Source organism: Gymnoscopelus microlampas (assembly GCF_963454915.1).
Source record: "Gymnoscopelus microlampas genome assembly, chromosome: 9".
Taxonomy (NCBI): Eukaryota; Metazoa; Chordata; class Actinopteri; order Myctophiformes; family Myctophidae; genus Gymnoscopelus; species Gymnoscopelus microlampas.
The window spans coordinates 44,020,275-44,031,818 of NC_139946.1; positions in this window are offsets into that span (position 1 = coordinate 44,020,275).

The following is an 11,544-nucleotide window of genomic DNA, read 5'->3' on the forward strand; positions in this document are numbered from 1 at the left end:
CACTGCAATAGCCTCGTTTGCACCTCCAAAGTTCTCAAGAAAGGTGCCACCTCCAAAGTTCTCAAGAAACTTCAATATGTGCAAAACTCTGCTAGCTGCCACCTGCTCACTAGAACCCCATCCAGACACCACATCACCCCAGTCCTCCACGACCTTCACAGTAGAACACAGAATAGATTTCAAAATACTGATCACCACCTACAAGGCCCTCGATAACCAGGCTCCCCCGCTATCCACCTGTTTCCTAGGCTTTTCACTGTGTTCCACTTCCTGTCTTTTGATCCAATGAAATCCAATGAAACCGGTCAGATGACTAATGATATCCAATGAAATCCGACAGGAAGTGGAAAACACAGCCAAGAAACAGGTGAATACATAGATATAGAAACCTAGATACCTCATTGGCCTCTACAGTTCATTGGAGCGACGTGCTTGGTATGGTGGCCACCATATTTCCGGGGGACGGGCACTGGCCAATCACAGCGAGTTGACTACTGGCCAATCACAGTGAATAGCTCACTGACTTCCTCCAACGCCACGCCCCCCCCCCCCCCCCCGCTCCCTCAGGTCAGGTGATGCAAAAAAAAACTTCCCCAAAAACCTTGCAGGATTATGCAACGGCTAAAATGTATGACGTAGACAGATCCTATAGTGTGTATAGTTTCTATGTAGGCTGATGATATGTTCTTGGTTTACGTATGTATTAGTTATTATTAGATTAATGGTTTACTTATGTATTACTTTATTATTAGATTACTATTTTGATGTATTATTGATGTATTATGATGTTTTAACTTGTGTCCTTGCTTACTGTAAGTCGCTCTGGATTAAGAGCGTCTGCTAAATGCCTAAACTGTAAACTGTAAAAAAAAAAATAATAATAATAAAAAACGCAGACAGGGCTTTTTCAGTTGCAGCCCCCTCCCTTTAGAACTCACTCCCACCTCACATCAAAGCCGCCCTCCACCCTTGCCGTGTTCAAAGCTTCCCTCAAAACCCACCTTTTCAGACTTGCTTTCCCCGGCCAACTCAAACCAAATCTCCCTCTCTGCTTCTTAGTCTTAGCTTAATGTTTTTAGCCTTTTAACTTTTTCGCTCCTATAATAAAGTTGTTTATTTTTATTTGTTTAGTAATGTGAGTTTGGGTAGTATGAAAAGCGCTATAAGTCTGATGTATTATTACTGTAAATAGGCTCTATGCACAGCAGTCATATTATCACTTCCTTCACAGGTGTTACCAATGATACTAATGAAGGCTCTGTTCCATTTAGTGTAGCTGGTTCTCAGATTTTTCCATTACACGACCCCCATAACTCTGAGAGTTACACACCCGTAAGGGGCCATATGGAACCCCCTCAAGGAACCATGAGGGTCCCTGGACCCCAAATTTTAGACCCACTGGTGCAGCAGAGTGTTTCCAGTGAGTCAACATGCACAACATCAGCACCCTGACTCTGTTTGACCAGAATGGAACAGAGCCTTCATTAGCATCATTGGCAACACCTGTGAATGTCTTCACACTATGTCTGCTGTGCATAGAGCCTATATTCTCTTGATTGATCTGATTTGTTAAACAGGGTTCACAATGTTGACATTCTCATGACCACAATGTTCACACAATGTTCTAAACGGTAGCGTTGAGGTAGTTTAACTTACCATACTGTACTGGTAGTGATTGTTACAGACTATTATTGCATGCTTCTGTCTGATTATATACACTGACTGTCTTCCTACACGTTGGCCAAGTGTCCCTCATTACTGACTATGTGTACGCTTTGTCAAAACACCTGAGGGGGAAAATATGGTGCCTTGTCACACAGCCACTAAGCATATTGTCCAAATAATCATCTAGTTATCTACTTACATCATGTCATCACCAAAGACAGACAGTGGTGGAAAAAAAGTACTCAAATGTTTTACTTAAGTAAAAGTATCAATATTGCAATGTCGAACTAATCTGTTACAAGTAAAAGTCCGGAATAACAAATTTACTTGAGTAAAAGTACAAAAGTATTGGTATCAAAATGTTCTTAAAGTACCAAAAGTAGAACGTACTCATACTGTATCTCAGATCTACAAGCTCACGACGCATTGTGAGCTTGTCGATCGGCTATTTTCAAATGGCCAAAATGTATATACAGTAGCTGTAGGGCTGAAGTGGTTCATGTATGTTTTGTAATAATAATCTAAATCTACAAAGTAACTATGGTAACTAAAGTTTTCAAATAATTGTAGTGGAGTAGAAGTAAAAGTACAGAACATTTGAAATACTCCAGTAAAGCAAAAATACCTAAAACTTTTACTTAAGTACAGTACTTGAGTAATTGTACTTAGTTACTTTACACCACTGAAGATAGAATATTTAGAATTTATATTTTAAAGAAAATTATACCCTTTAAATTTGGCCAGGATGGCATATTACAATGAACAATTTGTTTTTAGTGTGATTATTGCAGTTATGCTTGCTCTTTTTGCTGTATATTTGTTCGGGTCGCCTAACACCGAACGAGAGCCAATTGCAGAGCAATCATCACCAGGCTATGGGATGTATGATCCTAATAACCAACATTTTCTTATCATTTGCAGGGCTCTACAGTGCAACTCACATTTGCCCCTAAAAATAGATACGTGTGAAAAGTAATTTACAAGTACAGTACGTGCGAGTAAAGATTACAGAATCTAATAATTTAGGTCCGAAGTAGAAGAGAATTTGTTCAAAGCAAATCCCAGAACAATTATTGTCATCGGGTTTTGGTAGTTGTAATTGCGTATTGCCTCTGGACAGCACATGCTTGAGAGAGAGAGAGAGAATTTATTTTTTTATAATGAATACTCTGACACTGTTCTTAACCCATTAAGACCGGGAACGCATAGGCTACTCTGCCATTGTAGATGTTTTGCTGTAACCATTATTTTATACTTTGGGCTATTCAAAACATAGCAGATATAAGCTCGTAGCGCGGGCCTCAAGCTTGTAGATCTGCTATTTTTGAAAAATCGTGAACATACATATATTTATTTGAAACATTTTTAACTCAAATTTTGCTTCTGGAGGTCCCTGGAACAACATATTTTACAAATGTTCACTTTAAAAATATATATGTTAAAAGATTTGCACACATTTTCATGCAACCCTTTTTCAAAAATAGCAGATCTACAAGCTCATAGCGCGGCACTCGGTGCCGCGCTATGAGCTTGTGTATCTGCTATTTTTGAATAGCCAAAGAAAGAAATATTTTTACTGTCTGTGGAATGCACTCATTTCATGGTGAAAAGAATGGTCCCTAAAAGTAGATATGTTCAAAAAGTAATTTACAAGCACATTGTAATATTTTTCAATCCAAAGTAAAAGGTAATACTTTCAGTAATTCAAACATTTTGTAATCAGAATTCTCCACTATAACCATGCCTACTGTAGCCCCATATGCCTTTTCATGACTGCATGTAAACCCAAAACAATTATTCACATTGGTTTGGAGAGCAGCTCATTGCATATTACCTGGAGACAGAAAGAACGGGAAGACAGAGAGGCAGAGAATGTGTGTGTGTGTGTGTGTGTGTGTGTGTGTGTGTGTGTGTGTGCGTGCGTGTGCGTGTGTGCGTGTGCGTGTGCGTGTGTGTGTGTGTGAGCGTGTGCGCGTGAGTTCCAATGTCCCCATGAGTATAGTAGAATTCGACGAAATAAGCCATCGTGAGGACAATTTTCCTGCATGGTCCTCGCCAGATAAATGGTTGGTTTATGGTTAAAAACCATGTGGGGAGTTAGACTTACAATTAGGAAATGATTCAAGTTGGGATAGATTTAGGATTAGGTATTATTTTGATTATTGATTTTTTTGTTTATTAACACATTGACTGCCAGAGTTTATTCCAAATTTACCCCCTTGGCTGCCAGCGATTTGCGTGTTTTTTTGTTTTCTCTATTTTCTGCATTTAAATGCATTTAAGTTTCTCAGGCCATGGTTTTGAACACATACGACGATCGACCAGCAGAGCGCAGCAAAATGACACCCTCGATGACTCGCTGACTCGCCCCCCCCTCCCTCCAGGCTCAAACAGTCAAAACAACATGAACCGGATGTGATTGTCTTCGACAATCTCTGATCGGCTTGTGATACGATGTGATACACGACGACGATGCCTGATCGTCACCCGGACCAAAGAAAATAAAAGGGGAGCTTTCCCTTTGTATTTTATAGCGTGTCCAAAAAAGGGGTTTTCTCTATTCTGGACGAAAATGACCGGAGAAAAACGATGTGACCCGGAAACGAAATTTTTTTTTTACATCCGGTTTCGGGTGAGTGTGACGTAGGCGGAAAACGAAAGTGATGATGAAAAGTAAACAGACCCGCGCGATCACAGATGAAACCAATGAAAATACCTAATATCGAGATAACTCGATCTAGGCAGTCGAGCGCTGGATTACTATTATCGAGTTAACTCGATCTAGGCAGTCGATGTGTTAAGCACCAAGTTCGCATTACAGATGGACAGCATAGACAGAGAGAAAAATGAGAAACAACAGAAAAAAGAAAAGGAGACAAAAAAGAAAGAATAAAAACCTATGCGTTGCACATGACATTTAGAAATACATTTCATCATTTTTTCCCTCTCCATTCTCCTCTTCCTCCCAAACTAGCAAAAATAGCTGATCTACAAGCTCAAAACGCGTCGCAGTGTGACACAATAGATAGAGAGAGCTAATTCAAAGGCACTTCATGGACACACTGTTTTTTTTTACAGTTTTAGAGTGTGCTAAAAAAATTCTGTCAAAAAGAACGTCATGGTTGATAAGAGGAGCCGTTTGAGCCTCTGCTGTGCTCTGCGGTGGTGGAAGGAGTATACTCAAATGTGATACTTAGTAAAAGTATCAATACTGCAATGTAGAAAGTAAAAGTAAGTAAGTAAAAGTCCGGAATTCAGAATTTACTTGACTAAAGGTACAAAAGTATTGGTATCGAAATGTACTGAAAGTACCCAAAGTGAAATGCAGATGGTCCCATTTCACAAGTTTTTAAATATATACAAATCCTTTGAAAATAGCCGATCTACAAGCTCACAACGCGTCGCTTTGTGAGCTTTTATAGTGGAGTAAAAGTATAATATTTGCCTCTGACATAGTTGAGTAGAAGTAAAAGTACTGAAAATTGGAAATACTCCAGTACAGTGGAAATACCTAAAAAAAAAGTACAGTACTTGAGTAAATGTACTTAGTTACTTCACACCACTGGCGCTCTGTACACTCTGTAGTCAATCAAGCAGAGAGCGGCAGGTGCTATACTTGCACGGTCACGGTCCAGTGCACACGGCAACATGGACCCTTGTTTCCAGTCAGCCTGGATGATCTATTAAACTGTAACACGACCAAACCTCTAACACGGGAAACCGAAACATCGCTGAATGATGAAGTTACACCATCGGTCAGCTCGCCGTTGTGTCGGCGCTTCCTGTATAACATGATTCAAATGTTAAGTCCTCCAGTGTTTCATTCAAAGGTCCATGCAGCCATACTGTAGGTTTCGCCCTTGTCTTGTTTATTTTCTTCTCTTCACTTTACACAATGAGTGTGTGCGTGTGCATGTGCGTGTGTGTGTGTGTGTATTACTATACTTGCGAGGACCAAGTATAGTAGAATTTGAAGAAATATACATTGTGAGGACCGTTTTACTGGTCCTCCTCACAAGACAAATGGTTGTTTTATAGTTAAAAAAACAGATGTTTAGAGTTTACAATTAGAAAAACATTAGGTCAGGATTAGACATTTAGAGGTTGGCTTTAGGGATTGGAATTAGAGTTAAACATGATTTATACTTAGCTGCGCGCCAGTGTCATGCACCGAAAAATAGCTGATCTATAAGCTCACAACGCGTCGCGCTGCGACGCGTTGTGAGCTTATAGATCAGCTGTTTTTCGGCTTTAGGCTTACAGTTAAAAATGGATGTTTTTAAAAAAAATGGCATTCATAACATGGCTGTCCTAAAGTGTTGATATCCTCACAAGTATAGTAATACAAACGTGTGTGTGTGTGTGTGTGTGTGTGTGTGTGTGTGTGTGTGTGTGTGTGTGTGTGTGTGTGTGTGTGTGTGTGTGTGTGTGTGTGTGTGTGTGTGTGTGTGTGTGTGTGTGTGTGTGTGTGTGTGTGTGTGTGTGTGGAGGGGGGGGGGGGGTTGACTTGTGGATAGAGAGTGCTGTTGCTCTCTGGTAATAGCTTTGGACACAGCTGTGTGCATGACTGACTCCTCAGCACTGGCCTGGCCTATCTCTATAGGGAAGGAGATATGGGGGTTCCCAAAACACATGTCTAACACTCGAAGGAAAAGAAGTTTGCGAGGAGGCGGTCAATTGCACAGTATTTAAGAATAGAAACGTGATTGAGGTATTATTTCAAGACCCCTGCAGTCCCGATGACTTATTTGTCCTTTTTGTCTGAGACAACATTACAAAGGAAGTCGCGGAGCAATGAACAGACATTCAAATATGCTGCTTCAATTTCTCTCAAAACACTGCCATGTAAAACCAAGCAAAATAGTCTGTTTACATCCAATGTAGCACATTTACACGGCAAAACATTTTATTATTGTTGAATTTCATGACTTGGAGTCCTTTCCCTTCCCAAATTTTGGTACAGCGCGTTCCACTCACAACATCTTCCTGTGCTGGGTCTCATTTTTGAATCAGCACAAGGCAGCTGTCGGCAGAGAGAAGGAAGTGAAGGGATAGTTGGCTGCAGCCAGTAATTGATGTACATGAAAAGAGAAAACGCTTCTCTCTCTCTCTCTCTCTCTCTCTCTCTCTCTCTCTCTCTCTCTCTCTCTCTCCCTCTCCCCCTCTCTTTTGATATTGTGAGTGTGAATATTATTGACTGCAATTTTTAGCGCCTCAACAACCATAAATTGAGTGCAATCTCTTAATGGGGGAAGAGATGGGCTTCTTCCTTCCTGACCCATTTCTAATCTTTGTACTTTCTCCACCAGTTGGCAGGCTCAAGCCTGCATGATTTATACGTCGTCTTTTGAAGGTGTCACATGTCAAAAATAGCTCATAATAAGCTCTCAATGCGTTGTGTGTTAACTTAATCCGTTAAGACCGGGAACGCATCTGTGTAACCACTTTAACCATTGTTTTATACGTTGGCTATTCAAAAATAGCAGATCTACAAGCTCTTGTAGAGCTTGTAGATCTGCTATTTTTGAAAGATCGTGAAAATGTGTGCAAATCATTGAATATATACATTTTTGTAAGCGAACATTTTTAAGTCAAATCTTTGCTTCTGGGGGGTCCCTGGAACAACATATTTTGAGATGGGGGTCCGCGGCTAAATACATATAATTTTGGGGGTCCTTGACATGAAAAAGGTTTGGGAACCACCGATTATAGCAACATACGTTAGGATTTAGAAGACATTTGTAGAATCCCCAGAAGCAAAGATTTGAGTTACAAATGTTTGCGTTAAAAAATGATATATATTCAAAAGATTTGCACACATTTTCAAGATTTAAAAGAAATAGCAGATCTACAAGCTCATAGCGCGGCACTCGGTGCCGCGCTATGAGCTTGTATATCTGCTATTTTTGAATAGCTGCAAAGAAATAAAAAAATAACAGATGCGGTTCCCGGTCTTAATGGGTTAAGTATAAATTCATCGTCAAGATTCAAAGGATAGCTGCCAGGAGTCTGCCACCTCCCACGGTGAGCAGACATGAGCCAATTTTTTCTGTCTGGAAATGATGGTGTTGTTGCTTTGTTGCATAAATTATGCTTGGTGCATCTTCTCCTAATGTGACTGTAGCCTACATGTCAAACTCAATCTCCCACTTGCTCATTTGAAAGCCTTCTCTTTTTACTTTCTTCTTTCTTTTATGCGTGATTGCTTCCATGCTGTGAGTGATTTTATAACATTCATTCAAAAACACTTAACGCAGTTAAGAAGCAAAATTAGCACCTTTCACAGCAAAAATTGCTAGTTGCAGTTTTTTTTTGTTTTGTACTATAGGGGCGTGCCTGAATTAGAAATGTTGTATTTGTTGTCATTGTCGTCGTAACATTCCAGTCATGCAAGCTGTCATGAGAGGGTGAGCATTTAATTATCTCTTTTTAATTTTTATCCCACGATTCTGAAACCCATTTTTTCACCCAGTGCCAATTGCCTAAGCTGCGATTCTGGGCACTACTCTCTCTCTGTCAGCCTGGGGAGAGCCCCAAACTCAGCTCATGCTTCCTTCAACGCATGAGGAGTGAGCAGGCCGCTTCTTATCACCTGGCAGGGGGGAGTTTCCCCGGTAGGACGTATAGCGCGTGGAAGGAACACGTTATTCCAACCAGTTCCTTTCCCCTCCATCAGGCGCCCCGGCTGACCAGGGGGAGGCAGTATAGAGACCAGGATTCCTGCATGTTTTTTTGTGAGGGTATTTACTACCCTAGGAGACACGGGGAGAACATGCAAACTCCACACAGAAAGGCCCTTTCACCAACCCCACCTATAGGGTATGGGCACTGATGACGCAGAGGAGAGGACACACCCACAGCACCCACAGCAGCGTCCCTGGCGGGAATCGAACCCAGGACCTTCTAGCTGTGAGGCGACAGCGCTACCGACTATGCTACCGTGCCCCCTAATTATATATTTATAAATGAATAAATACATTATTTACTTATTTTCACACGTAAAATATCAGTTTTGTACTGTTCAGTAGACGTTTCCTTCATTAATGTGATATTAATGTGCTAGGACTAGGGACCATTATTGACCTGAGTGGTAAAATAATATTCTTACAGCACTACGTGTCAATTTCTTCTTCCCTCTCTCTCTCTCTCTCTCTCTCTCTCTCTCTCTCACCCTCCATCTCTCTTCCCTCCCTGGAGAGAGAAGCAGGAAATAAATTACTCCAGAGGTGACTAATTTGTTTGAAGTATTCACCACCATGCAGCCCCTGGGAAGTCTTTCCACCAAAAAAAAAAAAAGAAAAGAGGAAGAAGAAGAAAAAAAAAACACACACATCAAAGGCAGCATTAACCCATACAATCCGGGGACGCATCTCTGCCATTTTAAGATTTCTTCGGCTATTCAAAAATAGCAGATATACAAGCTCATAGCGCGGCACCGAGTGCCGCGCTATGAGCTTGTAGATCTGCTATTTTTGAAAAATCGTAAATTTCTTTGTGCAAATCTTTGAATATATACATATATATTTTAAAGTGGATATTTTTAACTCAAATCTTTGCTTCTGGGGGGATCCCTGGAACAACATATTTTGGGATGGGGGTCTGCGGCCAAATACATATAATTTTGGGGGTCCTTGACATGAAAAAGTTTGAGAACCACTGATATTATAACATACGTTTTTCAGAAAACTGTTAGGATTTAGAAGACATTTTGTAGAATCCCCCCAGAAGCAAAGATCTGAGTGAAAATGTTTGCTTTAAAAATACAGTATATGTATTCAACGATTTGCACTTTTTTTTTTGTTTTTCAAATAGCAGATCTACGACCTCAAATGTTCTTTTTTTTTTTTAAATAGCTTGTATATCTGCTATTTTTTTTATAGCCCAAAGAGATGACAGAGATTTTTTCCCGGTCTAAATGGGTTAACAGCTCTCACCCAGTCACCCCCCTAAAAAAAACCTGCTCTCATCAAGATCTCTCACATGGCTCTCAGTATCCAACCTGGATACAGAAAGAGAAACAAGAACAGCATGGGTCTACCGCTAAGATGAACCAGACCAAGAGGAGAAAGGTGGCTGAGGTGTTAAGCAAGAGAAAGGGTGGGTTTGAAGAGAAACCGAACTCGCAGGCAGCAGGCAGCGCTCCGGGAGAGAGATGGTGAAAGGCAGGTTCTTCAGAGTTGTCATGGTTTTTGACAGGCCGTCTCACAGCCGAGTGGCGCAGCGCGCAGCAGAGGAAGCCGCATGCAGCAGCACTATCAGTACCTTACTGTACTCTCTGTGTGTTATGGATGGAACACTGGAAAAAAAGCCAAAGACAATCCAACACACTAAAGAAAAGGTGTGCTCAGTAGAGCGCAAATCTCCGCCAGGAGGCATATGCTCTGATAACACTATCGATTTATATATACAGTACAGGGACATTTCTACCTGCTAGTGGTGTAAAGTAACTAAGTACATTTACTCAGGTATACTGTACTTAGGTACAATTTTGAGGTACTTTTATTTTACTGGAGTATTTCCAATTGTCTATGCTTTTACTTCTACTCCACTACATCTCAGAGGCAAATGTTGTACTTTTACTCCACTACAATTATTTGAAAACTTTATTTACTAGTTACTTAGCAGATATACATTACTATATTATAAAACATACATTAACCACTTTAGCCCTGTTTTATACCTAGGCTATTTGAAAATAGACGATCTACAAGCTCACAACGTGTCGCATCGCGACACGTTGTGAGCTTGTAGATCTGCTATTTTCAAACATTAGACTTTTATTTTTGGTACTCTAAGTATATTTTGATGCCAATACTTTTGTAATTTAACTCAAGTAACATTTTGAACACAGGCCTTTTACTTGTAACAGAGTAATTTTAAAGTGCGGTATTGCTACTTTTATTACTTAAGTAAAATATCCGAGTACTTCTTCCACCACTGATATACAGTGACATTTTCTACCTATACAGTCATGAAAAGGTAGCGCGTGATTACGCAGTTGCGCGTACCGCCTTCCTCCCCGTCTTTCTCATGCACGTCCATTGTCCAGCCGTCATTCATTGTTATCTGTATAATCCTCACAGACAGATCACTAATTCCTTGTGTCAGTTATGTTTGTATCACCAGTCAATCAAAAGGCTTGCGATTTTGAAATGTATAAAGTGTCAGGTTTGTTCGCTCTCTCTCTCCCGCCCACTCTCTGGGTGTGAGTCATTCCACCAGGAGAAGTGAGAGCTGTAATGTCACTGGCATTACGGCTACACACACACACAACACAAGCCATTGTGCATGTAATTGGCAGATAGCATGGCAGAATGAGATGTTTACAGCTATATCAGAAATGCGGCACACTCCGTGCCAGCAGTCTCAGGAGAGGGAGACCTCAGAGCTCTCTGCGTTCTTCCCATTTGGACATGGGGACATTGTGTGTGTGTCTGCGTGCGTGTGTCTGTTACACTGTGACAGAGAGAGGGGAAGAGAGATTGCAGTTTCAAGCCATACACACATGTGTGCAGACATCCCACCTCTCCCGGAAGTTGCGGGAGTCTCCCGGATATTAGCGTCTGCCCCCGGACACCCGCCAGTGGTAATAAATCTACCGCAAATGCCGGATCGGATCCGGGCTGGAGCCCGCCTACTAAATATATGAACATATATGCCAATAAATGGCAAATATATGCAGAGTATATGCTGCATATATGCCATATTCAGGTATTCAGGTTCAGGATTCCACATATATGTGCATATATGTGGATTTATATGAAATATATGTGTCCCTAGGTGGGGTACCCTAGGAGGGGTTGGCGAAAGGGCCTCTTTGTGTGGAGTTTGCATGTTCTCCCCGTGTTCCCTAGGGTAGGTACCCTCACAAAAACTTGC